This window comes from Arvicanthis niloticus, chromosome 18 (genome assembly GCF_011762505.2).
Source record: "Arvicanthis niloticus isolate mArvNil1 chromosome 18, mArvNil1.pat.X, whole genome shotgun sequence".
NCBI lineage: Eukaryota > Metazoa > Chordata > Mammalia > Rodentia > Muridae > Arvicanthis > Arvicanthis niloticus.
Window position 1 is genome coordinate 40,978,246 of NC_047675.1, and position 23,571 is coordinate 41,001,816.

At 43.2% G+C, this 23,571-nt stretch overlaps 1 protein-coding gene and 1 long non-coding RNA gene across 5 annotated transcripts in view; one reads left to right on the top strand and one right to left on the bottom strand.

The window, feature by feature from the left end:
• LOC143434983 (uncharacterized) overlaps positions 1 to 19,123 on the bottom strand; it is a 74,033-nt gene extending 54,910 nt beyond the window's left edge. The window contains exon 1 of the long non-coding RNA XR_013104903.1: positions 18,873 to 19,123. This is a non-coding gene — a long non-coding RNA (uncharacterized LOC143434983). The remainder of the gene's footprint in view (positions 1 to 18,872) is intronic.
• Wwox (WW domain containing oxidoreductase) overlaps positions 1 to 23,571 on the top strand; it is a 902,911-nt gene that overhangs the window by 633,558 nt on the left and 245,782 nt on the right. The window lies entirely within an intron of this gene.

Below are 23,571 nucleotides of genomic sequence, written 5' to 3' on the forward strand. Positions count from 1 at the left end.
TTGTCAAATGAATAATGAATTCATGTGCACTACAGCTCCCCTTCAGCTCTCTGTATGTGTCAGAGCCTGTTTCTCTATGAAATACTTCTGTATTCGTGATCGTCTACTAATGACATCCCTCAAACACCTCCTCCTTGATGGCCTTCCTATTTTTTCACCACTACTATTCTGTTTATGTCTATTGAATCTGCTGGGTCGGATTTCCACATGTGAATACAAACATTTGCCTTTCTGTGCCTGGCTTATTTCATTTAGCACAGTGCCCCCCCCCAACCCCCCCCCCCCCCCCCCCCCCCCCCCCCCGTCATGCACAATTTGCCAATAATGACAGACTCCATTATGTTTTAGAGACTCTGAGCCATCTCTCAGCCTCCACCCACTCTGACTCACAGCCGATTGATATGTAGGGACCACATTTTCTTTACCCACCATTTACCTGTGAATACCTCAGCTGGATCCCATACCGAGGCTGAAGTAAACAAGGGACACAAATGTCTTTTTGGTACAACACTTCTTTTTGACTCCTCTGGATGGAGGATTGTTGGCTCTTGGGGTATCCAGTTAAGATGCCACCAAACAGTAGTCTAACGTGGTTGAACCATTTTCACATCTAGAACTGTGTGAGAGGTCACACTGCTTCATATTCTCATTGATACTTGGAAATTTTGGTCTTTTAATTATAACCTTGGCAGTAGGCGTGACATGCTCTCTGTTGCTTGTTCTCTTTTGCATTTCTCTGGTGACTAATGCTTCCTCACACCACCCCAATCTCCTCGGCCATTCCACTCGTATGGTCTCGCTGTGGGATACTTATTCACTGACTTGAACAGTTTTTTTTCCAAGCTGGGTTTTCTTTTTAACACTGGGCTGTAGAAATTCTACATACCAGAGATACAAGCCTCTTGAGCATTCTGTGAACTTTCTCCGTAACCTGCCTTTCTGTATTCAATTTTGTATTCTCTGACGTTTTGTCTTTTATCTTAAATCTTGATAACACCAAATTTCTCTTCTCTTTCTATTGTCAGTGATTTTGGTTAAGTTTTCTACGAACTCTCTGCTAATCCCAAGGTAACAAAGACATTTTTTTTTGTTTCCTTCTAGAACCTTCATGACTTTAGATTTTGCATTTATTCCCATTATTCACCTTCGATCCCTCTTTGTATGTGGTAAGAAGTAAGGGTAGAGGTTTATGTTTTCTCCCATGTGGAAGTGGTACCATTTGTTCAAAGTCTAATGTTCTCTTTATTGAATTTCCTTTGCACCTCTGTCAAACATCGATTGACTATGTAGGCATGGGTCTATTTCTAGCTTCTCCATTGTACTCCATCGATCCAATTGTTTCTTCTTGTCTCTTCCTCTGCTTTGACTGTTCCTTGACTAGTGCATCAATTCCAGTGACTTTCCAGTCACTTCTGAAGCTGCCCAACATAAAGACCCTAACTGTACTCTTCATCGTAAGAGTGTTGGGGCGCTTCTCCATACTTGGTTTCTCAACATGAACTTTAGGCTCAACTTCATTTGTCTTAAAAATATATCTGCTCAGGTTTTACTAGGTATAGAATTGAATCTATTGATCAACTTGAGGATGATTGACAACCTAACAGTATTGAGTGGCTCAGCCCATTTCTCTCTCTCTCTCTCTCTCTCTCTCTCTCTCTCTCTCTCACACACACACACACACACACCTTTCCAAGCACATGTATCTTTTCATACTTATAAATACCCCAGTGATGTCTTATATACATTTTTGATTGTATCTATTATCAAATGTTTATTTTTAGCCTATTTTTGAAAAAAAATATGTGTACGTATGTTTATGTGGGATATTTGCCAAAGAGTACAGTGCCTATGGGGGACAGAGAAGACATTGGATCCTCTGGAGTTAGAGTTCAAAGCAGTTGTCAGCCACCCAACTTGGGTGTTTGAAACTAAACTTGGGTCCTCTGCAAGAGCAGCAAGTGCTGCCCCTAATTTTAAGTGGTATTTATTTTTTTCAGTTATCTTTGATTGGTGTACAGGAATATAATCAATTCTAGTAAATAGCTTTGCTATCAATTTTTAGTTTCTTAAGACTACAGAGAATCTCCCCACATCTCTGAATGTACTTTTATTTCTCCAACTTTGATATCTGACTTTTGTCTCCTTTTTAAAATACTCTCAGGACGATGCTGAGCACACATGTTGAGAGGGGTATCGTTGCCTTAGTATGCATTTCCCCATTATCTGTGAGTGATGCAAATAACAGTGTGTGTGTGTATGTGTGCGTGTGTATTCTTTTCTTTACACATACATATACAGACAGGCACACAAACACATATACATACATACATATAGAGACACAGACACATACTAAAAACATATCTATACACACACATACATATTCATACACATACACATACATATACAGACACACATATATACATACAGACACATACATATACATGTACACACATACACACATACACATACATATTTACACACATACACATACATATACATCATATACACATACATATACATGCATACACATACATATACATACACATGCAGACACATACATACACACATATATACACTTACATATATAGACACATGCATATACATACATACACATAAACATACGCTTATATATACATATAATAATTTTATTGTTTAATAGTTGTGAATCTCAGTTTTTACTTCCTAGGAAAGTTTGAGAAACTAGTGTAATTTTCTAACATTTTTTCCTTCATGGGTATCTTTTTTTTTTCTTTTATTGGATTATTTTTTTTATTTACATTTCAAATGTTATCCCCTCTCCAAGTTTCCCCTCCAGAAACCCCCAATTCCATGCCCCTTCCCCCTGCCTCTGTGAGGCTGCTCTCCCACTCACCCACCCACTCCTGCCTTCCCTCCTTGGCATTCCCCTACACAGGGACATCGAATCCCCACAGGACCAAGGGCCACTCCTCCCACTGATGTTCAACAAGGCCTTCCTCTGCCACATATGCAACCAGAGCCATGGGTCCCTCCATGTGTACTCTTTGGTTGGTGGTCCAGTCCCCAGGATCTCCGGGGGTACCATGAGAGTTTTGAACTTATTTCTAATTTGCTGAGCCCTCTTTTTTAAAATAGGTGTTCACAAGTATTTTTAATATTTTGATTATCAGTATTATTGTGTGTATTTGAAGGAGTTAAACTCATTGGTTGAAAGGTTTGTGTCTTTAGACTGTCTGGATACCTGGCCTGGGGATCATCCCTCTGTTCTCTCCCTCTTGGTTTCTGGATCTGTAAACTAGAAGTTGTCTGCAGTGACCTCAGCCTGTGGGTGGACATGTGACAAACTCTCTGTTCATGCAAGCTGTCATTTTAATACTCCCGTGTTCATAGGAGCAATGCTGTTTATCTTGGAGACTTCATAAAAACAAACAACAGCAATAACAAAAACCCACCATTTGGAGATGACGCCTCATTTGAGAGTGTGTAGTGCTCTTGTAGAGACCCTGAGCTCAGTTCCCAGCACTTATGTCAGGCAGCTCAGTTCTGCTTGTGACTCCAACCTCACAGAACCTGACGCCCTCCTCTGGCCTCTGAGGGTACCTGCACATGCATACACAAGCACACATGCACACACACACACAAACATATTTAATATATATGTATATGCATATACATACATACATACATATATGTATGTATATATCCTCCAGGAACACTGTCAATATTAGCCTAATTCTCCACCCTGTGTGTTAAAGACAAGATGTAACCTCTCATGTGTGCCTTGATCTCGTGAGACTTTGACGAAGACCCTGAACAGCTCTCCTTTTTTCCGTGTGCTACTTCTAAAAGTTTAAGTAGTTCTGCAGGATCCCCAAAGAATTACATGCAGACTACATTAAGATGAAAATCTTTTATATTTGTTCTGTAGCTTGGCAAGCCCAGCACACGGTCTGTTTTGTTCCACAGGCTCCTAAGGTTCAGGTATTAACATAAATACAGCCCATTAACACTTGTTCCTCTCTGTCAGGACATAAATTAAGTCTGCAGGTGTTCCACAGAGCTGGACCCTTGGTACTAATTAAGCCTTGATAATTAGGTTTGTTAAATTCAGGACTTTCAGCTTATATTCCCTCTTTGGGTTGCCAAAATGGAGCTGCACAGTGTTCTGCCTCCACCCTCTGGTTTCTTTCTTTTTTTTTTCTGTCCACTCCCATCTCTTCTTTCTTTCCCCCCTCCTCTCTTCTTCCCTTGATCAGTTTCTTTCTCTATTCTTCTCTTTTCTAAAGAGAACATTGCTACTTTCTCTCCATTTTAGTCCTTTATTACTTTTTCTTTTTCTTTCTTTTTTTTTTTTAATTAAGAAAGAATTGGTGTCAAACCCTTTACCATTTTGCTGATGTAGGACATGACGCATATGAACGCATCCGTTTATGGTGAGATTAAAGGCTTCACTTCTGTTCTGTGTCAGCTGAGACTCAAGAATGAAAAGTGGCTGGCTGGCTTGCTTTCTCTGGACACCAAACACAACCAAGGCTGTACTGTAAACCAAAGAAGCTGTCCTTCAGGAATGCTCTTTGGTATGATCTGAATTCAGGCAGCCAGCATGCTGGGAGCCAAGGAAAATTGTGTTTAAGTTCATTTTTCCTTATAGTGAAATCATCTGGGGTAGGAAGATGGCTCCTGGCTTGCAAGCATGAGAACCTAAGTTTGATTCTTAGAACTTATGTTAAGAAAAAAAAATGTTGTGTCAACATGCATGTAATCTCAGTACTGGCAAGATGGAGACAGGTCAATCTCTGGACCTCACTGGCCGGCTAGCCTGGCCTACATGAAGAGATCCAGGACAATGTGAACTCTGTCTCAAAAGGAGATAGAGAGTTGGTGTCTGAGAGACAACAATTAGTGTTTTCTATGACCGCCCCTATGTTCATGTACACCAGAACACATGTGAACATGAGATACATCTGCACTGACACATACATGAATATCACACACAGAAACACATGCATCTACATTGGCTCACACACAAACACGCACAAACACATGCATCTATACTGGCACATACATGAACATCTCACACACACACACACAAAACACATGCATCTACACTGGCACATATGTGAATATGCACACACACACACACATGGATCTACACTGGCACATACAAAAACATGTATATGCTCAAACACATGCACATGTTTTAGCAAAACAATATTTGAAGACCACTCTTAGCTCACAAAAAAAAATCAAAATTCTTTCCTTTTTATGGCATTTTCCCAATATCATTTCCCATCTGAGGGATGGAAGGGTTAGCTTGTGGCCTGCAGGTTATCTGTAACTAGTTGACACACAGTAGGACCATGGAATCCAATAGATAGTTCTCTCACCTGTCTCTTCAGTGCATTTATGGATTGGTTACTCATCAGGTGAGATGGTTGATGGGTATTAGTCTTCATTTTGAGGTAAGGGAATCTATGTTACTAAATACTTGCGTTACAGCTTCACTAATTTTGGGATTCTCAAAGTTCTACTTTTAACCAGAAGCATTTTTATTTTGGAAAGAATGGCTTTTACCTGGGGCTGTTGGGGGAGAGGGTGCAATTGCTAGGATACAGCTCCACTCTGTTTCTTTAGGAAGGAGCCCAGTGCTGATCTTTCTAGAAGGGTTCCCCGTTTTCAGTGAGTACTCTGTGCTGAGGTTATAAGGAATGCCTCCTGCAGGGAGACCTGCTCCTCTAGTCCTGAGACAGCCCTTCTCTCTGGAGTGTGCTCACATCTCAGAGCTCCTGTGTATGGACACCTTTCTCATTCAGGCAGCTACCCAGGATCCATCTTCAAAGCGCCATGCCCCATTCCCCAGACAGGACAGAAGGAGCCTCAGGATGTGAGTGGGCAGACTGGAAGAAACAGCTTGGCAAGAAACCAAAAGTTTGTGGGGAGGCAGAGAGTCAGAGTTTGAATATGCAAGGACAATAGGAAGTAACAGTAGAGTCAAACAGGCTGCAGTATGTGCGTGCTGGAGAAAGAACAGGGGTGAGTGTTGATGTGAGTCCTTTCTTTTTCCTCTCTTTGCCTTTCCCATCCTCTTATTCTCTCCCTTCTGTTTTCTCCTCTCCCTCCTCCTCTCCCTCCTCCTCTTCCTCTTCCCCCTCTTCCTTACCCGTTTCCTCTTCCTCACACTCATCCCTTTCTTCTTCCTTCCTCTCTGTCACCTCACACTCCTATCTGTCTGGTAGTCAGTATTCGTAACATCCAGGCACACTATAACTCCGTTGATGTCTGGTACAGAGAATGAAAGACAAATTTTCACATGGGTGACCCACGGATCTGAGGACGCATCAAGTGAACTGTGGCTACCCCGATTTGGGGGTGACAGACCCCCAACCCTTGACCAAAATTTGGGGCTTTCTGTACTGCAGCAAACAGGAAGGAGAGATGTGACAAGAACCAGTTCCAGTCACATGGAGTATGATCAGGCCACCCTCTGCTGTAGAGCTCACTGCAGCAGTCTCAGAGCTGGAAGGCAGAACTCTATTTCAGAATCTCAGTGAACTCGGAAAGCACCACTTTCCCAGAGAATTGAGCAGCTTGGCAGTGGACCAGGGTGTGTTTGCACATCTTGTATCTTGCATGCAATGGTGTCAACAGCTAAGCATTCTCACTTTGCAACAATGACCTCCCTCCCCCAACCAAACCCCTTTGCATCTTTTTCAGAGCAGCCTCTCTTCTGCACAGTTGATATTACAGGGACAGAATGTGTTCTGAGTCATATTATTCCCCCCGGCAAAGAGTCACCGCTGATTAATTACCTCAAGGACAGTGCCTGGTGACTTTTTCTCTCCCCACTGAATTCTTTTGTATCCCACAGCTCCACGTGGGGCTGGGAAGATCAGCAAAGCATAAGAGGTCAATGGAGAGCCAGGGTGAGCATCTCAAAATACCAGACAGCTTGCTAGACTGCAGTGCTCAGACCTATGAGTGTTGCAGAGGCCCAGGTCAGAGCAGAAAAATCTAACACCAGGCTGCAAATAGTCCCCTTCTGCTCTCTCCAGCTACAGCCCCACAGGCTGGTGCAAAAGTAGCACTGTAAACTCCCTAGCTCCTGCTGGGTAAGAAAAGATAACTCTTTCCCTAGTGAATGTCCATCATCCTCTAGGAAGGAAACCCATCCGAAGTGCCATTCTGCTTCCTAGAATGGCCTAGATTGGCATGATCCCCACCCCCACTTCCATTTAATTTTACTTTCCCTTCTAAGTATGAGGGAAAAATCCAGAAAGGACTGAACTATTTCTGCCTGGTTGCAGTGCTGAGCAAAGGCACAAGAGAGCCTGCCCAGGGCCAGGGATTTATGTTCTAAGTAAGGTCTGAGTGCTACCACTTGCTAGTAGGCATGAGGCTTTTGAGATTGCTTGTCTGAATAGATCACCCATAAATTAATGAATGGTCCAGTCACAGTGAGATAAGTGTTCGTTGTATGATCATACATTGAGAATCTACTTTGTGCTTGTGTGTGTGCCAGAGGTTAACCTTGAACCTTTCAACTTGTTTTTGTGTCATCTTTCAATTTGTTTTTTTGTGACAGTTTCTCACTGGCCTCTTCCCAAGTAGGAAGGCTGTCTGTCAAGGGAGCCTCAGTGATACCACACCCACTCCCCTCCCAGCACTGGGCTTATAAATGCCCGTGAACCACCACACTCGGTTTTAGTTTGATTTCTGGGTATCAAATCCACATCCTCCTCATGCCTACAAAACTAGTGCTTTGCCAGTTGAGGTATCTACCTGGTTCCTTGTTTTAATAAGCACTTTTGATATGGGAGACTTTTATGTTTTAATCTAGACACTTCTTTTCAAAAGCAGTGGGTTTATGAAATGTGCGCATGGTGCGAGAGAGGTGCCAGCTCAACATTAGGCCTTCTTTAGGCTCTGTATTTCTCATTTTTTAATATTTCCTTCTCTGCTTCTCATCAACTTTGGCAATAAAAGATAATAATGTCACTGACATTATTTGAAGTCACACACAGAGTTGTTTGAAGGTTCAGATTTCTCACACCACTCAGCAGATATCCAATAATTGCTAAAATAAATAAATAAATAAATAAATAAAATTCCTATATTTATTATTATTATTATTATTATTATTATTATTATTATTATTATATTGACATGAACAACTATATTAATTATTTTACTTGTTGCATGAACACCAAGGAGGTAAGCCCTCTAGTCAGATCTGTGAAGAATTTTCTTGCTCATGTTAATTGAATTAGAAAGACATCTCTCCCCTGCCCCATGCCTCCCGCATCAATGTGGGTGGTATCATTTCATGATCTGGGGTCCTAGATTGAAATGAAAAGGAGAAATTGAGTGTTAGTGAGATGGCTCAGTAGGTAAAGGTACTTGGTGGCAAGCCTGATGACCTGAATTTCATCTCCAGGACACATATAATAGAAGAAAAAAAAAATCAGCTTCCACAAGTTGTCCTCGGACCCCACCACATACATCTTGTACCATGTGCTACATACCCGAAAACATACACACCTAACAATGTACACACAAACTTAATACTTAAGATGTTAGTGTTTGGGGGTGGAGGGATACAGGGAGCTGACACTCAGCTGATTCACAAATTGAAGCTATGTCTTTTCTGTTGTGATGGACTGTTATCTTTCAACTGTGATCCAAAATAACCCTTTCCTTCCTTAAGTTGCTTTGTCAGGTATTTTTGTCATAGCAAAGAGAAAAGCGACGATCATAGGTGTTTGCACTGTTATTTGAGTGCCCTTGTGATTCTTTAGGTAAACTGAGGCCTTTTAGCTTTAGGAAAGAATAAAACAAGAGATGATATGGAGACACTGGATGTGAATTGGGATATCTGGTCAACCCCACTCTACTTTATTATATTTAGCTACTTTCTAAAATTCCAGGATTTTTGTATCTTGGGCTTGGTAGGTTTTGTTTATCTGTTTCTGTTTGGTCACGTCTGGTCTTATCCACTGAATCCTATTCAGAAAAGTAAGGTGTGGGAGCAAACTGTTTTTTAAAAAAATCTGTCTTTAGAACAACCTTGCATTTTCTTCCCTTTTAAACTGAACACCCCTTTGTAACTTGGTGCTTGTTGTGATGGTTGATGCTCATTGTCAACTTGATGGAATCTAGAACCACCTGGGAAACTGTCCTGTGGGGGATTATCTTGATTATGTTCATTGAAGTGGAAAGATGAGCCACTGTGGGTGGCAGCATTCTCTGGCTGAGATCCTGAGTTATGTAAGTAGAGCAGGGAAGCTGACTAGCAGTGTGCATTCTAATCAACCTAATTGTGAATTATATGTGGCCAGCTGCTTCAAGCTCCAGCTGCCTTGACTTCCTTGCCATGAATTGAGGGCCAGAAGATACCCTTTCTTTATTACATTGTTTTGGTCAGAAGGTATTGTTCCAACAACAATAACAAAGTAGCTACTGCCGTGCTCTCATTGGCTCTTTGCACAGTCCACCCAGCCTCCAGCATCCCTTAACAGAGCCCCACCCAGCCTCCAGCATCCCTTAACAGAGCCCTACCCAGCCTCCAGCATCCCTTAACAGAGCCCCACCCAGCCTCCAGCATCCCTTAACAGAGCCCTACCCAGCCTCCAGCATCCCTTAACAGAGCCCCACCCAGCCTCCAGCATCCCTTAACAGAGCCCCACCCAGCCTCCAGCATCCCTTAACAGAGCCTCACCGGAGAGTTTTTATGACCACATGAAATGCACATTCATTCTTTCTAGTCTTTCAAATGAAAGTATGAGTTTCTGACTTCCTTTCTTCCTTCCTTCCTTCCTTTTTGAGGGAGTGTATGTTAAAAACTGCTGTGCTACAAGACCTTGAGTGATCCTGACCTAGGTAGGATTGTATTTGAGGAGTAGTACCAATCTGCTGCCTTGGACATAAGAAAAGAAAATTGCATCTTCATTTTGCTTATGTGTCCCACACAGATGTACTTACCACTAGAAGGAAACCAAAGCTAGGAAGGTTCTTTTCTAACAAAAGAAACCTAAGACAAAGACTAATGGATCTCCCCCTTACCCCAAGAGTTCTTCTAATAATAAGAATTACATAGCCAGGAACTTTTTTTTTTTTTCTTCTTGAGACAGGGTTTCTCTGTGTAACCCTGGCTGTCCTACAACTTACTTTGTAGAACAGTCTGGCCTCGGATTCACAGGAATCCACCTGCCTTGCCTCTAAAGTGCTGGGATTAAAGGCATGGGCTACCACTGCCCAGCAAGGCGTGAACTTTCAAGATGTCAATTGCCTCAGGCTAGGGAGAAAGCTGAGTTGGTAAAGGTCCCGTCCTTGAGAACCTTAGCTTGTGCCCTGACACATATGTGAAAATACATACAGGGATTCCGATGTTGAGGGAGGTGAAGGTAGGATCCATGAGGCTTCTTGGCCAGCTCATCGATCGGAATTGGCAAGTTCCAGGTTCAATGGACCTGTGCTTCTCTAATCCCACAGGGTGTGTGTGTGTGTGGGGGGAGGGGTAGGTAGACAGTGAATCTCGGGTTCAGAGAGACTTATCTCACAAAATAAATTGGTGTCTCACAAAATAAAGGCTATAGATAAAGAAACTCTACATTCCCGCCACACCCCTGCACACCCAGACAGGATGTGAACCACCAGAATTCGAGCGCAGACTCCTATTAGTGAAACTCATTTCACAAAGAACTTAGAAAGCTCTGAATTTCAACCACTGGCCCCATCCAATGCATCTCCCAGAATGTCTGAATTGGCCCAAGTTATACCTGTTGTTGTGGCCAGCTATCCTTGGTGCCCCCTCCTCCATGTCAAAGGATCAAAGTGCCATGAAGGAGACATAGCTTTTCCATAGGCACTGAGTAGTGTAGTGATTCAATCAGTGTTTCTAGGTTGAGTGGGAAAATGGAAGGATGTCCGAATGAATAAATGAGTGAATGAATGTCATAGACTTCAATGTGTCTACTCTCGGGGTAAACACAGTATTCTTAGGAGAGTCCCATAGGAGTTCATAATCTCAGGATTCCTGTGAAGAGTTCAACCACTATAGGACAGTTGGTTCCCAGGAAGCCCCAAAGAGGCTTGGTGGTGGTTTGTAATTGAGCTCCTATATAGATACAAAGGAGTAGTGAAAGTGAGTTTGAAATTAGGGAAGCCTCCAGGCCTTGAGTTGGAGGTCTTTGTTAGGAGCCAAGCCAGCCCTGCGGGGAGAGCTCTTTGATGTGTAAATGAGTCTGATAAGGATTTCCTTTCATTTAGCTGTTTGTAGTGTCACACTCACACCCTCCAACCTAGCCCCTCCCAGAAGCCCCAGTTGGAATTCTCTAGAAGCACACGTGTTGCTTGGCTCTGCCCAGCCCTGATGAGCCCCTAGAGTCCACTCTGGGCTATCGTTTATTCTCCTTCCTTGTGTGTACCATTATTAAAGTGCAGAAGTCCCTTTAACTCTTTCTTTTTTTTAAATTAAATTTATTATTATTATTTTACTTATGTTACATCCCACTCACTGGTCCCCTCTCAGTCACCCCCTCCCACAATCCTTCTCCTGTTTCCCATCCCCTTCTCTTAGTGGGCGGGTGTTCCCCCTGGGTGTCCTTCTCACCCTGGCACTAGGCTAGACTAGGCACTTCCTCTCCCACTGAGGCCAGACAAGGTGGCCCAGAGTAGAAGGTATCCCACAAACAAGCAAAAGCTGTTGGTGTAGCCCCTGCTCCAGTTGTTCTGGACCCCTATGAAGGTCAAGCTGCACATCTCCTACCAATAACTGGCCCAACTTGAGACCCATCCCATGGGCAAGCACCCTGAACTCCTCTGAGAGGCTCCACCTAGTAGCTGACTCAGACAGATGCAGACACCCACAGCCAAACAATGGGTGGAGCTTGGGAACTCTTATAGAAGAATAAGAGGCAGGAATGTGGGCCCCCGCAGGGTATAGGAACTTCACAGGAAGACCAGCAGACTAACCTAGACACTTTCCCTGTCATCAGAGACTAGCAGGTGGGGTATAACCTCAGCTAGAGCCTAAGAGCTTTTCTGAATGGATCCTATTTAAGTGGTAGAAGATGAAATGGAACCCATTCCAGGGAGACAGAAGAACTCAAAAGATGTACCAGAGATACCAAGCCCTAGGAAGGACTAGAGTTGGTGCATTCATCAACAAGGCACTGGAGGTCCTGGCCATAGTAAGGAGATAGAAGGCAGTGGGGCTGGGAGCTGCTTGCAGCTTTGAAAGCCATAGGAAGGAATCTGGGTGGGTTTTTTTTTTTTTTTTCTCCCTTCCTTCTCATCCGTCCCTGGTATATCAACCCATGGATGTTGGTTGATGGCACACAACTAATCTCCATAACTTTGGCTTCTTCGAAGCTTCAAGATAAGGCCAACTATGCGTTGCCTCCACTACTTAAGAGCCAGTGGAATCTTTCCTTATTTCTTCCTGCCATGTGTCTACTTTATATGGCTACCAATGAGAGATGGGCATTTGTGTATGATGAAATGTCAAGAGAGAAGAAGGAGAAGATCCCGATCCTCTTTGTAAGAGTGGCCTGCAGGCATCCTGCATTAACCTTTCAGCTGTTGAGCCTGGTATTCAACTTTATGGACCACAAGCCCCACAGACACAAGGAGAGGGAACAGCTATGTTATTACACCAGTGACACAACTGGGGTTGTAATGCCTGCCTTGTAACTGGTTTTAGCGCCCACCCAGCCTCTCCAATAGCCCTGGGAAGAACTTAGCTGCACATGGAGGCTTTCTGAGAAAGACATCCCACTTAAATGCAAGCTCACCTTCAGAAATCTGGACCCAGGATCATGTGACATCTGCCTCTGTTTACTCCACTAGCATGCCTCTTGCCAGGATCAGATAGCTCAGTTTTCAAACACCTGTTTCTTATTTTGAGTGAGAGCAAGGTTATTCTATGGGTCCACTTATTGTAGATATAGAGTCAGGCAAATAGGTGTGGGCCATGCCATTCATGTCCAAGTCAATGGCTGTTGCAAAGAAATTCCAAGTGCCATTTGGTAAATGGCACATTGCAGGGGAAGAGCCAAGACAGCCATTTAATAAATATAATTCTGTGCTGTTTACAGTGATATTTCTAACTTTCATCTTCTTTATACATCCAGAGATTTAGTGTCATTTTAACTTTATAGTAATATCAAAATTTTCAGATACAGATGCATTTGATTTAATAGTCCAAGAAGCCCTCATGTCAGGAATATACACCATTTTATTGTTGCTATTTAGAAAAGTGGTCACCCTTGGTGTTTCTGCAAATATTTCTCTCTTCTCTGTCTGGGGATAACAAGTCCCTGGCCTGGCCATTTGAAGTCAAACACAAGCACATCTCCCTGTGTAAAGGTGTGAATGAAAGTATCACCTTCAGGAAGATATTTAAAAGCCAAAGTATGGTGATTCACTGTTGTCTCTAACAAAGACTCACTTGTCTGTAACAATGTGGTAGTGAGTCCACCTGGTGAGATATTTCTCCATCATCTAGAGACCCTAATGCCCATCTGTTTAGAGTTACAGTGTGACACACAATTAAGCTTTTACTGTGTCAAGTCCCTGAATGAGGTGTGGTGGTCACATTAGATACTCCTCCCACCCCACTGACTAAAGTGACCGAAGGGAGGGAGGGTTTGTTTTGACTCACAGGTCAAGATAGGAATGTTATGGTGGCAGGAGTTTGAGCCAGCTTCGCACAGTCCACCATAGTCAGAGAACAGAGAGTGAGGGATACCCGTTTTCAGCTCACCTTTTTCTTTTTAGTCAATACCACAACCCAACGAGCTGTCCAACCGGAAGTTAAGGCAGGTCTTCCTACCTCAGTTACCCTAATCCATATGATGAGTCCCAGGTATGCCCAGAATCTTGTTACTTTGGTGATTCCTATAGATCCTGTCAAGTAGATAGATAATCAACATTAACCACCAGAAGGACTATTCCTCACTCCAGCAGAATGTTGCTCATCCTTCCAGGGATAGGATGTGACATTCTAATATCGGACATATATGGGGCTTTTATGTCAACCACAGCATAGGCATTCTGGAGGTCAGTGTAATGGGAACATGTTCTAATCCCATTGCACGGTTCACCTTTATAACAAATCACAGTATTTGTAAAATATGTACTCATTTTTTAAAGTAAAAAAAAAATAAGTAAATTTTGTCTATACATATTTGCATATAAGTGCCATAGGAGGCCAGAGGCATCAGACGGCCCTGGGGACGGAGTTACAGTAAGCTACCTGATGTGGGTGCTGGGAACTGGACTCACAAAGTACTCTGCTCTTAAGCACTGAGCAATCTTGCCAGCCTCTTGTATCTCCATGTCTTATTAGGAATGGAGAAATAATCTTTTATTTCTCTTGCTGGTCAACATTAGCCAACCTCTGCCTTCTATAGAGATACAAAGGTGCCAGAAGCCACAGTGGTTGAAAGACAGAGAAGTTGGAGAGAAACAAGAGGAGAGAGAGAAGATGGCAGCTCTAGGTCCACAGAGGCAATAAGACTCAGGAGTGTGCTCCCCACTGTGGGGTAGGACAAACTCCAGCCTTGGTCCATCGCTCCGTGTTTGAGACTCACAGATGATGCTGGTTGCCCTCGCCTCTGGGGGACTGTGAGGCAGTAAACAGAACCAGGCAACCAAATAATGACAGTTTACGGCAGGCCGGTCAATACACCATATGCTGAAAAGCCCTGGCAATGGTTGTGAGCCCTGCTAACCTTCAGAGCCTTGACAGCCAGATTCCGAATCCGGTGCTGGCTGTCATGCATTGTATTACCTCAGACAAGTTTTCCACTGTCTTTTGAACTTCAATTTCCTCGTCTGTGAAACGGAGATGGTACCTTTTTTTTTTCTGAAGCTTTTAAGAAGCAATTAACATGAGCAGTAATGATCACATGAACTGCAGTTCCGCTGTAAGCCAGGCACTGTGTGAGAGAGCACTTTCGGTGTGTGTATTTGTCAGGGTTCGATAGTGGGAAAGAAGGAGAGAGTTTATGATATTAGCTGACATCACACAGTCTAGGTGGTCCAAAAATAGCTGCTCGTACTGGAGAAGTAAGAATCTGAGAGTTTCTCAATCTATGAGGCTGGATAACTCATCAGTCTCAGTCTGGTATTTAAGTCCTGAAGTTTTCCTGAAGAGCCGCTGGTCTTTAGTTTATGCTGGAATCCACAAGAAGTAGGTTCTAATATCGGTGAAGGAATGCAGAGACAATAGGGTAGGTGGTCTTGCCAGCAAGAGTGAAGGCACGCAGACTAAAAACAAGGTTTCCTTTCTCACCTCCCTTTTATCTGGACTGCCCCTGGAGGACATTGCCCGTTTAGATGGGTCTTCCCCCAAATAATCAGATCCAGGAAATTTCTCACAGGAATGTCCGTCCCCTTTAGATTTTAGTAGGTCACGTTGATAACCAAGATTCACCCTCATAGTTTATTATTTTATTTAAATATACCATGGCTCTCAGAGAGGTCACTGACATTATCTGTATGTTGCAGATGACAAATCTGAGGGTTAGTAAATTTGCCTAGGGTCACATGGCCTGGAAGTGACGATAGATTTTTCTTCTCTATCTTATGCTGAACTCCATATGAGGAGTCTGTTCACTATACTATGAGAGGATCATGCGATGGTGGTTCTCTTCTCCCCTCTTCCATCAATGCCCTTGGAAGATAAAACCAGTAAGACCATATCCCAGCACTGTAATCTAGCATGTCGGTCCAAGGGAAACACCTTGTGGAATTCCATTTCTTACCATTTTATGTCCCCTTTAATATCATTAGAGTCCTCCTCTGTAAAAGGCAGTCCCTTCAGCTCTCATAAAACTTTACAGTCTTTCCTTGTGATTAGGCAATAGTGGAATTGGTTCTCTAAAACCAACTTCTAGTCCAGTTATGTAATTGGCCAATAAGAGAGGCCAAGAGAGTAAGATGTACAAAGTTCTCCCTCAAGAGGTCAGATGTATTATCATTGGTCAGATTCTGTATCTTTAAAACACCATCAGCTCGGAAAACAGTATCCATTAAGAAGAAATCAGAGCAGTGAGAAACCTCAGAAGGTCACGAGGTCCATCCTGAGGGCTCTGCAAAGAACTCAGCATCCCAGAAGGACAATTAGCCTTCCATCCTGGGGGCTATCTGAGAGCGCAACACTTCTGAGGCTTTCCCCTTAGTGAATTAACCCATTGGGCTTCAGCCCTAGCATTTGCTTCCCACAGCCAACATTTGGCCTCCCACTGAGCCAAATAGATAGATAAGATCCTGTGGTTTCTGTAACTGACTCCATGTAAAGACTGAAACTCTGAACTTGAAGGGAGCACTTCTCATTGACCCCTCGCAAGTTCGTTTGCTGCTGTTCGAATGAACAGACCTGGAGACATCCCACCCCCAAACCCTGCCTCCTCCTGTTTTACCTTTCTTGATTTCTCTCCAGGGTAGGCATTGGCACATGACCAAGTTCAGGCTAATGGATTGTTGGGTGAAACTGACTTACAAACATCAGCCACAAACAGCTCTCCCTCCTCTTCTCCTGCAGGCCAGATGCTAATGAATGTAGTGACTTGGAAGACTAAGGTTAAAAACCACAGAGCTACAAGACAAAATGAGACAGCCACAGAGCCACTGTGGTGCAAAGCTACTCGTTCATCAGATGTACTAGTTCCAGGCCAGGGGAAATGACTCAGTTGATATATAGAGTGTTTACTGTGTAAGCACGAAGACCTAAGTTTCTCCTCCAGAACTCATGTTAAAAGAACAGCTTGGTACAATGGAGCAGTTGGTGAACTTCATATTCAGGGAAAGACTCCGAAGCAAGTGAGAGCTAGTGAGATGGGTCAGCAGGTAAAGGCTATTGCTATACAAGTCAAGTAACCTGAGTTCTATCTCTAGGACCTACATAAATGTGGATGAAGAAAATGGATTCCACAGAGCTCTTCCCTGACCTTTATTTGTACATATGGCAGGCATGCATACATGCATGTAAGCACACCGGCATGCACGCACGACACACATACATATACACACACAAATATAACAACAGCAACAATAACAATAATAATAAACAAAAATTTAAAAGCAGTGTGGAAAACAACTGAGGACGACACCTGAGGCTGATCTCTGGCTTTCATATGCATGTACACACATGCACACATCATGTACCTGTACACACACACACACACACACACACACACACACACTGAAGAAAAGGAAAGAGAAGAAATAAATACTAGTTGTAGAGTACATAAAGACCTTGAACCACATCAGAGTAACTACTATCATGGCCCCTAGCTGCTACCTGTGCTCTTGACTGTTATTTTGGGCAGATACTTATGGCAGTCAACTACATTGCTGGCTTAGAATAAAGATTAAACCCTGCTAAGAGTGACTGCAGTATGACCCCATTTTTCTACTGTGTGGATCTTGTCCCTTTGCTGGTATTCACCCTAACCTTTTGTCCAAAGTAGCCGCTCATATTTTCTCAGCCCAATGGCTGTTTTACTTCTCTGCCCAACACGTGTCACTGCCTGTTCTCATCCATCCATCCATCCATCCATCCATCCATCCATCCACATAACCACCCATCCATACATCCAGTGGTTCATTTGTTGTTTTCTTGTTGTTTTAATAATCCAGTGACCATAATCTGCAGGAGAGCAACAACCTCATCTGCCCCATCTGTCTATTCTTTTAGTCTTTAGCATTTAGAATGGAGCTTCTTAAATTTATTGGTTTATGAGTGAGTGAATAATTGAATGAATGAATAAATAAATGAATGAATGTGTGAATGAATTTATGAATGAGGAGTTTGAGCTCATACATTTTACTTTTGGTTTTTTCCCCTGAAGGTTTGTTTTTATTTTACGTGTGTGTATGTGTATTTAATGTACGAGTTTATGTGCATCATGTGAGTGCAGTGCCCACAGACACCAGAAGAGGGCATCAGATCCTCCTGAAATTGGAGTTAGTCATAAACATCATGTAGATTCTGTGAGCTGGAGCTGGGTCCTCTGGAATAGCAACAAGTGCTCTTGCCTGCTGAGCCATCTCTCCAGCCCTCATTTTACTTTTCTAATAGTTCCAGTTTCATGTAATTTTGATTTCTTTTTAGTGAAGGAGATGTGTGTAATTTTGCTTTCTTACCAGTGAAGGAGATTTCTGAAGTTGGTAACTGAATTAGAGTCATCTGTAGTTTAACTAAGATACACTGAGCACCCAGTGTTCCAGGAACTGTGCTAGGTACCTAGTGTGAGAGGAACACCAGGTAGAGTCAAGTGAAGGGATCGGGTGAGAGGATTGTGGCTCAAACCAGACAAAGAATAAACATCCTAACCCAGTCTTATTGTGAAGTTTAGAGGGGCTCTGGGGAAAATGGATGTCCACTCAGTTGGGTCAACAGAAAAATCCAGTGTCAGCTGAGACTTACATTGTTGATAAAATATTGTGTCCTGTTTCCTTCCACTTTTCCTTCCTCTACCATCTACTCATATGGCTTGTATTGTACAGATGTGGAGATTTCCAGCACACACAGGGCCTCTGTAGTCATTATACAGAACTTAGTCACATGGTGACTAACTTGCCCATTTGACTCCCATGACCGTGAAGAGTTGTGTACTATATGAGGTTCCATAGAAACCATTCCTCCCCAAAGACGCCAACAGTAAGTGGGAATTGAAGCTTGTGGCAGTTATCTTCCTCTGAACATGCCCACCAGCCAGCCTGTCGATCATGATATCCAATGTTCAAATGCTATCAAAGTACCGAGCATTTTGGATTTAAAAAAATATATATATATAGAAAATTGTACTTGATGTTAATGGTTCCTGGGGAAAAGAAGAAATCCGACGATGTTAATTCATTGCCTCAAGATAAATTATTTCACTCACCTTTTGGGAGAGGTGGCTATGTCTCTTCCTTCTGCAGAATAATTATTGTTGTTTATGATGTTTTGGGTGGAGGCAAATGTTCCATACATGTTCTGCAAGAGCTCCCACCTCACACGGTCCTATGTTCTCTTCCTGACCACCCTCACCCTTTAGCGTTTCTTCTCCAATTCTCCTCTGTCTACCCTGTTTGGGCTTTTGCTTATTAAGTAATTCTGAAGTCAGAGCTGCTCCTGTTCACAACTGTTTGTAACTCTCCCATCCTCTACTTCCTTTTTTAATCTCTGTCACCAGAGCTTTATAACAAGATTAACACTCAAGGAAGAAAAATGGAAGAAGGCTGCATTTTAATTTGCTGTTTCTGAACACACACACACACACACACACACACACACACACACACACACAAACACACACAGCTTAAGCTCAGTCAATGCCCAGAAATGAAGGCCAATAGATAATGAGAGCAGGGTCTCCTATTTCCCACCTATTGTTTCCAATCCCAATTAGGAAAAGGGAATCTGGGCCCATTGTCTTTTGGGAGTGTGCGGACACGATGTTATCACTGTGTTTACAGAGGTGGTTGGATTCTCCGTGCTCTGCACACCCTGCAAAGATAACTGTCCCATCTTGATAAAGCAGTGCGTCAGCCCAATTCCAAACATACTGCACACGGAAGGCATCACAGTGACAGCCGAGAGGAAACCCCATGTTAACAAACAAGTTTGCAGGCCAGGAAGTGTTAATCAGTTCTTTCTACCCAGGGAGCTGTGATGGATGGAGGCCTCACTTCATAGGGGTTTCCTTTAGATAAAACAATAATACCCAGCTTTCGAGAACCCAGTTCAACCAAAAGCAATGATTAATCCCACAAAAAGTCAAACATAGGAAGACGGGAAAGAAGATATCCTACGTGGGGTATAATTAGCCATGGTTATCTCTGAGAGGAATTCAGAGTGTTTTCCTCTCAAGGAAAGTAACAATCTTTGTAAAGCGGACCTGGCAGGAGATAGGAACTGGACTGTACCAGACTGGCTCGAATCAAGGGTGACTCTGGCCGTTATAAAGAAGACAAGGCCAGCCATCATGTTCTTCTTAGCTATGAAAATAAATCAAAGCAGTCATGGTTGCTCTAGGCTCTATTCTAATAATTTGAGCAGTCCTGGAAATTGTTACCTGAATGTAATAGCCCAGGGTCATGAAAATTGTTCCCATTTTTCCACCATATACACACTGGTGAGCAAACACTCATGAGTGCAAATGGAAGAAAAGACTATCCAAACAGGATTAACTGGAACATAGGAAAATGCGTATGATATATGACATAATATATATGTATATATATATGATATTATATATGACTATAAACATATATGTATATATACATATATATGACAGTTGTAATGAGGGCCAATCAAAGATTGCTCTGGGGTATGAATGGTCAGCACCCAGGGTTGTGCTTTCTTGGCATTGACATGGAGTTGTAACAGTGAAGTCTATACTACATTTCCATGTTTAAGGCCATGAAAAAAGACTATTGTCTTTTCCTAGAATTCAGTGTGACTTGGCATATTTGTCAGCTTTCTATGGCTATGATAAAATACCCGAGACAAACAGCTTACAAGAGGAAAGATTTCTTTTCCTTCCTCTCCTTTCCTTCCTTCCTTCCTTCCTTCTTTTCTTTCTTTCTTTCTTTCTTTCTTTCTTTCTTTCTTTCTTTCTTTCTTTCTTAATGTTTTGACACATGGTCTTACTCTGTAACTCTAGTTGGCTTGGAACTCACTATGTCACACAGGTGGCCCTCTTACCCATAAAGGCTTACCTGCCTCTGCCGCCCAAGTGTCAAAATTATAGGCCTGCACCACCACTCTGGATTTTTTTTTTTTTCTTTCTCACAGTTTCTGAGACCTCATCCTATAGTTCTTTGCTATGGGTTTGTGGGGACATACAGCATCAAGGGGTGGGACTGGATAGCAAAACAATGCTGTTTGCTGTCAGGCAGCTCAGAAGGAAGGGAGGAGAGAGAAGGATGGGTGAACAGAGAAAAAGAAGGAAGAATACAGAAAGAGAAAGAGAGAAGGAGGGAGAACTCAAAAAACCAAGTTCTTCATCTATCTTCCTAGAAGTGACCCTTGTCATTTCAGCTTTCTTTTATTGTCCCAAGGAAGTAAATAGGTGTAGTGATCATTTTTCTATTGCTGTGATAAAACACCATGACCAAAGCCACATAAAGAAGGAAGGGTTAATTTGGACTTACAGTTCCTAAGGGTTAGGAGTCCGTGATTATGGAACAGAGGTATGGTTATAGGAACAGGAGACAAGTCTTTAAACTCTCAGATCCCACCTCCAGGAATGCACTTCCTCCAACAAGACCACACCCACGCAGCCTCCTTAAACAGTGCTACCTATTAGGGACAAAGCATTCAAACACCATAGTGTATGAGGGACAAATCTCATTCGAACCATCACTCTAAGCCACCTTTAGTCAGAGGTGTAGAGTTCTCCATAGAGCACCAAGGTAAGCAGCCGTGTGTCCCCTCCCACAATAGGTAGCCAGCTGCCTCTTTCCCGCCTTGCTGTCCCAGGTCCTAAGGTTGTGGTTTCTAACTGCCTTCAGTTGACTGTAGATACTGGAAGGTGTACTGTCTTTCCAGGTACTTCGCCTTCATGAAATGTCAGCCCAGAGTGGTGTACATGCTCGTGGTTTTAAGAGTGCAGAGAGTACCTGGTCAGGGGCCTGGCCCCCGCTTGCTTCAAGTCTTCCAAAGTCTCCTTTGTCTTTGAGGGAAAGTTAAAGAGACATGGAGACAGAGAGAAAGCGTGACCTACTTTTCATTATCAGCCCCATTTCATCTGCAAAACACGACTTTCCTCTTCTTATTACGCTGAGCATGAAAAATAAAATGTTTTCCAAAAGACCTGGCTTCGGCTGTCGTGAGGACGGCCGGGGACTTGTTCGGAACTCCCATGAACTCTGTGAACAAATGACTCCAATTTTTTTTTTTTTCCTAAACCACCATAATTGACTTTCAGGCCGTTCTCACTGGCCGTGAATAATACGTGAGGATACATTCCTCCAAACACCAGCAGCCAGGGAGGACAAAAACCCTCTTTCCACTGGGCTGTTTGCATGATCTGAAGCTTTCCCCAGTCCCAATATAGGTGACATTTCCAACCAGATTTTGTGCTTATCTCTACATTACACCTTGTAGCAGAGGGGAGAAAGAGAACTCCTTGACATCTTTTTGAAGAATGGCGCTCTTTAAAAAAACATAAGGGAACTTTTTTTTTTCTCTTTCTCTCAAACACTGTAATGAGGGTATTCAAGTCTGCAGGCAAAAACAGAGCTGTTTGAAAAGACATTAGCCTGGAAATCGCGCTGTGCCAGAACAGATACAACCCCGTCAAAAGGCCTCGGCTTACCTTGCCGTTCCTCTCCCCTCACTAAAGTCATCCGCTAATGAAAGTTCTCGCTGACACACGCTCAGCACCTGCCGATGGAGTCAAGATCGGGGTTCCCCCAGCCCACGGAAGGACGAGAAAATGAATGGGACGTGTATGTCTGAAGGCATTTAAGGTCTGAAGTAATAGTAACAATGGCTTTAGTATCTTATAATTGGAACTGAAGTGACCGGTTCCAAAAAGTTTTCACTGTTATTATCTTAATTGAGTCCCATAATAACTTTGTCACGTGGACTGAACAGCTCCCGTCCTTGATTTTTTTTTTCTAATGAGGAAGAGGATCGTGGGAGGTGGTACGGGCTGTGGATGTGGGGTCAGTCAAGGGTGGCTACAAGGAGGAAGGAGGAAGGTGTGTTGGTTACCTTTCTTTTTTGCTAGGACCCAATACCTGACCAGAAGTGACTTCAGGGAGAAAGCTTTATTTGGGTCCACAGTTCAGAGCTAGGAGCTATCTCTGGGTAAGGTAGGGTGGTTCGTTCGGCTTGGTATATGGAAGCGATTCTCAACCTTCCTGATGCTGCATCCCTTTAATACAGCTCCTCATGCCGTGGTGACCCCCAACCATGATTTTTGTTGCTACCTCCTAACTGTAATTTTCCTACGGTTACCAATCATAATGTAAATATCTGTGTTTGCCGATGGCCTTAGGTGACTACCCTGTGAAAGGGTGGTTCAAAGGGGACAAGACCCACAGGTTGAGAACCTCTGGGCTAGGGTGGTTTTGATCAGAAAACAGAGAAAGGGGGATGGATGGCAGGGCTCAGCTGGGAGTTTTACTTTTTCTTTTCAGTCCAGGACCCAAGCCCATGGGTGATGCCCCTCACATCCACCATGGGTCCTCCTTCCTCATCAGACCCCTGGAAAAGCCAAAGATGTGCCTCGTTAATTTAATGAGTACTTCCCTTCTTCTGCCCTACTCTTTCTTTCCCTCCCTTCTCCTTCCCTTCCTTTCCCTACCCTTCCCTGCCCTTCCCTTTACTTCTCCCTCCCTCTGTCTCATCCTTCCTTTCCCAGGCTGGCCTCAAACTCCTCATCTTCCTGTCTCTAATTCCCAAGTGCTAGGATGACAGGTATATGCCACCTCACCCAGTTGATGCCGCACTGGGGATCAAGTCCAGTGTTTCCTGCATGCTACAGGAGCATTCTGTGTCCTGTACTATACACCTCCAGGTGTTTCTTAATCTATTAAGGTGGATACTAGAAAGTAGCCATCAGACATGGCTTCCCATTGAACGTTTTC